Source organism: Diorhabda carinulata, chromosome 6, assembly GCF_026250575.1.
Source record: "Diorhabda carinulata isolate Delta chromosome 6, icDioCari1.1, whole genome shotgun sequence".
In the NCBI taxonomy this organism is placed as follows: Eukaryota; Metazoa; Arthropoda; class Insecta; order Coleoptera; family Chrysomelidae; genus Diorhabda; species Diorhabda carinulata.
In genome coordinates this window covers 18807257-18813451 of record NC_079465.1, presented here as the reverse complement: position 1 = coordinate 18813451, position 6195 = coordinate 18807257, and positions in this window count along the sequence as shown.

Below are 6195 nucleotides of genomic sequence, written 5' to 3'. Positions count from 1 at the left end.
TCCTTACAGGGCCGTTTCCCGTGGAATTGTTTCAGACACTTGAAACAGCGGCTTTTAGCTCTGAGAAGCTTAATTTTCTCCTCTTTGCTCTTATCCCACGCCTCTGAACACAATTCGGTATTGTGAGAATTCTTGCAAAAAAATGCAACTGACATCTTCAGGGCTTTCAGTGGACTCAATACCTACTAGGCCAGCAGCTGTGGTGTACTTTCCAGTCGAGGACTTGACATTCCCAGCACTACTCTTTGGTGCAGCACCCTTTTCCTTAGGGACAGAAAACGTGCTCCTAGCTAGCAGAAGACGCTCCTCGCTTTCAACCTCTCTCTTCAGAAATTCTCGCAGCTTGACCATTTGATCTGCAGTCTCAAAGAGGGATCCATCAGTACCGCACGACTTCCGCTTACGCTCCCATTCCCGCAAAATTGACTCAGGAAGTGCGGATTCAACTAACGGCTCGAGCATGCACGCGTATTTTTCTGATGTAACTCCCAAACTTTCCAAGGCCATTAGCTGAGTTTCTAGCTTGTCATAAAGCTGTGTGAGAGTCAAAGAAATTTTGCCCTATGCCTGTACCAAGACCAATGAGAGTAGCTCCCTAACATACAACTCAATCAGCAATTCGTCACGGCCAAAACGGTTTTTCAGTTGGCCAAAAGCCTTCGGATAATTGGCCGCCGATGCAGGATAGCTACTCAACAGTTCCTTTGCTCGGGTACCATCCTTGGCAATACGCAACTAAATCAAGAACTTATCCTCAGAAGGCAGGTCCTCTCTTTCATGGATGAAATATGCCCAAAAACTAATCCATGTTTTAGGCGTGATGTCGAAGTAGGATACGCTGTGTTGGCCTTGACTTTTTCCAGTAACTCATTCTTTCTAGCATTCAAAGTTAGCCAGGTGTCTCTGTACTTCTCCACAGTTTCAAACTCCTTACCTAAATCTTCTTCTTTGACCTGATCCAATGACTCGAACATAATTTTTTTTACTTTATCATCGAGAAGAAAAAGCCTATCAGCCTTGTCGGTAAGATTAATGAAAGCAACAGTTACTTCCTCGACGGTTGCCTCATGTTTTCCAAAGGTTTCTTCACAACCATTCGCGGCAATCGTGAAGAATCTTCTAAGTTGCGTTCGTTTCGCGCACAGACGTTCCATAGTTCCAAACTGCTGCAACAAAATGACGTCAACGATCGTCCTTCCCCACCAGGGATGCCAGATGGGAAATCGGGTCCAGCCACAAGCAAACAAACGAACTTAACAGAAGAAACGGAAATTATTTAATCGCAACTATTGAAGATTACACTGACTGACAAACTTTTTAACTAAATTTCAATATATATCAAATTTGACAAGACACGAGGCTACTACGACGCGATTAAAGCGACAACAACAACAACCACCACTTACTTCACTATATCGACTATAACCATGACAGACACTAATTCCGCGACAACTCGATTATGATAACAATAAATCTGACAACACCTAAAACCATTGTCATAAAGCAGCCAACGTTTGAAATGTAATTTTCCCTGATTCATAAGCAATTATTTTACTTGCACTTTGGATATTTGGAAATTAATAAGTGGTTCTAATCATTATATGCCAACTTCAACTATGTTATATGTCAGTTGTCTAAGTTGTCGCTGAAATTGATATGTAATGTAACAATCACTGCCGATGAAGAAGATGAAATTTTAGTTTGTTACGGAGAATCTAGTTGTCAGTACTCGCCGATTAAGTATGCAAACAGGTATAAGCCAATCATCTATTTTTATAATACTGAAGAGGGAAAAATTGCATCCATCCCATTACACTCCTGTAATGATATGGATGCAATTTTTCTCAAACCTCAAGATTTACCTAAGCGTCTACAATTTGCCCTTTTTTTGCAAGATAAACAAAATGTTGACCCAGATTTTCTGGATACAATTCTTTTTACTGTTGAGGCAACTTTTACCAAACTAGGAATATTTAATTATAAAAATAATCATTTGTGGGATTCTGAAAATCCACATGCTATGAGGGAAACACATTTTCACCACGAGTTTAAGGTTAACATTTGGGGTGGTGTAATATGTGAGTATTTAATAGGTCCTTTTGAACTGCCAACCAATTTAAATGGACCTCTTTATTTAGATTTTCTTCAAGAACATTTACACGAATTTCTAGAGAATATACCTCTCGCTTTAAGACAAAATATGTGGCTTTTGCATGACGGAGCACCAGCACATTATTCTTTACAAGTTCGTCAATACTTAAACGAACAGTTTCCGCATTGATGGATTGGTCGTGGAAGTGAGTTTGCTTGGCCACCAAAAGGCCCTGATTTAAATGCTTTGGATTTTTAAAGTTGGTTGCAAATGAAGGCATTAGTTTACAAAGAAAAAATTACTTCTCTTCCACAACTGCGACGGAAAATAGAAGAAGCCGCGGATGTAATTAAAAATAATAGACAAGGATTATTTGATATTAAGAGATTTTTACGAAAGCGTTGAAGTTTTTTATTTTTGTTTACAAATTTGTTATTGTTACATATTTAAGAAATAATAAAAATTTTTTATGAAAAAATTAAAATTTATTGAACTTTTTAGAAGCAAATAACTCGATAACCAATTGAGTTACATGAATCAAAGAAGAGTAACTTTTTTTGTATAATTTAACGCTTTTTAATATTTTTTTATTTTAGTTGTTTAGTCCAAAAAAAGGTAACTTTGATTTAATTAACACAAACAAGTGTAACTAGCGCCCTCTATTAGCAATTTTAAATTAGAGTGCAAATTATGATTCCTCATGCCAAAAAACGTAAAATTGCCAATTTTCAAAGAGAAATTGTGAAAACAAAAAATTACTGCGAAAATCAAAATTTAAACTTTGAACTATCTTGGAAACTAGCAATATTTGCATAATATTATTAATAAAATATTTAAACTTCAAGAAAGTAATCATTATTTCAATGCTAGAAGGCTCTTCCAAGTAATAATCAAACATATTATAGGCCCAGGTAATACTGGAAACTAGTAAGTAGTAGAGACTACTCACCTTGAAGCATAGAAGAAATGATAAATTAGAGGATCATTTCCATGTGTTTGATACTATAATAAGGGAGTAGAAGGAATAGGATCAAAAATAGATGATGAAGACAAAGTAACCGCGATTGAAACTATGAACACCAGTGTAACAATGGACTTTGTGAAATCTCGTTTACTTGATGAAGAATTAAAAATAAAATCAAAACAAGGACAGTATAGTGATCAAACTGATGCATCCTTTAATACATTACAATATGTGTGTTACAAATGTGGAAAACCCGGACATAAGTTCATAAGTTAGCAGAATGTCATCAGTCATTACGACGCAACTTTAGAGGTAGAAGAGGTTTTTGTAGAAGTCATCTTAGACGTCAAAGTCGAGGTACAGGAAGTCAAGCAAATGTCGCCAATGAATTTGCATTTATAGCTTTAAGCAGTGCCTTCTACTAGAGGTATTAACAAGTTTATTTTGGACTCGGAGTGCACTCAGCATATGGTAATGGGTGAAATGGAGCCTTACATGTCAAATGTGATGGATTTGGCATCAGAAATAAAAATAGGAACTGCAAAGAACAATGAAGTGCTGTATGCAAAGAAAAAAGAGACAGCCAAAGGGGTATGTCAAGGGAAAGAGATAAATATAGATGCACTATTAGTACAAGGTATGAAACACAAATTTAATGTCTGTGTCTAAATTATTGTTGAATGATTTCACAGTAGTTTGCGATATTGTAAAAATTGTATTGAAGGTAAATGTCCTAGAAACCCTTTTTATAGATGTGGAAAGAAAACTACAAAAATAGGGGAATTGATACGTACAGATATAGCCGGTCTTGTAAAAACTTCTATGCCAGAAGGTTACAAGTATTTTCATGTTTTAATTCTCATTTTTTAGTTGTTAAGCTATTGAAAGATAAAAATGAAAACGAACAAAATGTTATAAATTTTATTAAACTCATTAAAACGAAACATGGGCTTAGAACTCAAAGAATTAGATTGGACAAAGGGGGATAATTTACCTCTAATTACTTTAAAATTTTTTTTAAATCTAAAGGGATTCTCAGCTGGAGTATACGTTGCAGCATACTCCGCAGCAGAATGGTATTTCAGAATGGATGAATTGGACACTTTTACATAAGGTAAGGACAAAGTTTTCAGAAACCAACTTACCAAGAGAGTTATGGGGCGAAGCAATTCTATGTTCTGCATATGAGTTGTACAGATCGCCTACTGAGACAAATTTTGGAGAAACTCCAGCCACAAGATGGTATGGTCGCAACGATCTATCAAGATTGAGAATTTATGGGTCTCAGGCAACTAAATAGACGAGCACAACCATGTATAATGGTAGGGTACAGTGGAGCTGGATATAGATTATGGTATAATGAAAAATGTGAAATTTTCTGCTCAAGAGATGTGAAATTTAATGAAAAACAAACGAATTTCGAAGAAATATCGAAACAAAAACGCGAATGAACAAATAAGAATAAGATTTGATGAAGAAACTGAATTAAGGGATAAAGAAGATAACATTGAAATTGAAGAAGAGAGTGACTCAGAAGAAATAATTTTGGAAGAGTCCGGAAGTTCAGATGTTTTAAATGATTTTGAAGAGTATTTACCAAGAACAGATACAACCTCTAGCGGGAGAACTGAATATGCCAAAACATTTTAATGAGTACGAGATTTTTACAGCCTACTGTCTAATATCTTCAGATAATGATCCAGTACAATATGAAGATGCAGCGAACGTGAAAGATTGGAGAGATGCTATGGAAAAGGAGTTGAACTCGCACGAAAATTTGAAAACGTGGTCTGAAGCGAATCTACCTACAGGAATATCACCAATTGAGACTAAATGGGTATACAGAACAAAGGAAGATGGAACAAAGAAGGCAAGAGTGGTGGTTAGAGGCTTTCAGATGAAGGAGGAACATCCATTTCAACCTGTCTACTCGAATGTTAACCTTAAGATTGATTCTATCAATTGCATTGCAAGATTTTAAAATACGACAGTTGGACATTTCAACGGCTTTTCTTAATGGTTATTTGGAAAATATAAATATATCTATGCACCATCTGGTCTGGCATCACAATCACCAGTTTTAAAATTAAACAGATCTTTATATGGATTGAAAGAGTCTCCTAAAATATGGAATGATACATTTAATGACTTTGCAAGTAAGAACAAATTTGAAAGATCAAAATATGATTGTTGTTTGTATCAAAATGGAAAAGTATGTATCTTTATGTTGGTAGTCGGAGAAGAAAAAGAAGTGGAAGCAGTAGTCAATTTATTGAAGAATTATTTAATGCAAAGGATTTAGGTAAAATAAAGAATTTTCTAGGTATGGATATAACAAGGACAGAAAATAAAATAGTAATTAATCAGAAGAAGTATATGGAGAAGCTGCTAGACAAGTTTAACATGAAAGAATGTAAATTGAAAACAACACATGGTCAAAGGTCAAAGGATTTCAATACTTAAGTGAAAGCGAAATAATAGAAGTGCCTTATAGACAAATAATAGGAGAACTTATGTACCTGTCCACAACCACCAGACCTGATGTGACTTTTTCAGTATCTTACTTGAGTAGATTTCTAGATAAACCTACAGTTGAAGTATGGAACGTAGCGAAAAGAATCTTACGTTATTTGCAGGGAACAAAAGAAATGGGGCTAACATTCTACAAAAACACTACTGATGAAATTAAACTAGTGGGATATTCAGATGCTGATTGGGCAACAGATACGACTGATAGAAAGAATGCAAGTGGTTGCATAATACTGTATGGAATGAATCCGATATCATGGTTTTCAAAGAAGCAAAACTGTGTAGCATTATCTTCGACAGAAGCTGAATATGTGGCAGCGGCTAATTCTACTCAAGACCTAGTGAATATAAAAGGTACTTTGAGTGATTTTAATATTATTATCGGCGCTGTTCTTTATTGTTATAATAAAAGTTCTATTTTAATGTCAAAGTCCAATGAAAATTCTAAGATAGCTAAGCACATAGATGTTAAGAAGAATGTTAATTCTTTAAAAGACTTAGTTACGAAAAAAGAAATTTCTGTAAGTTATGTGTCAACAGAACAAAATTTAGCTGATATATTAACAAAACCTTTAGTGAAGGATACTTTCATTTACTTAAGAGGAAAAGT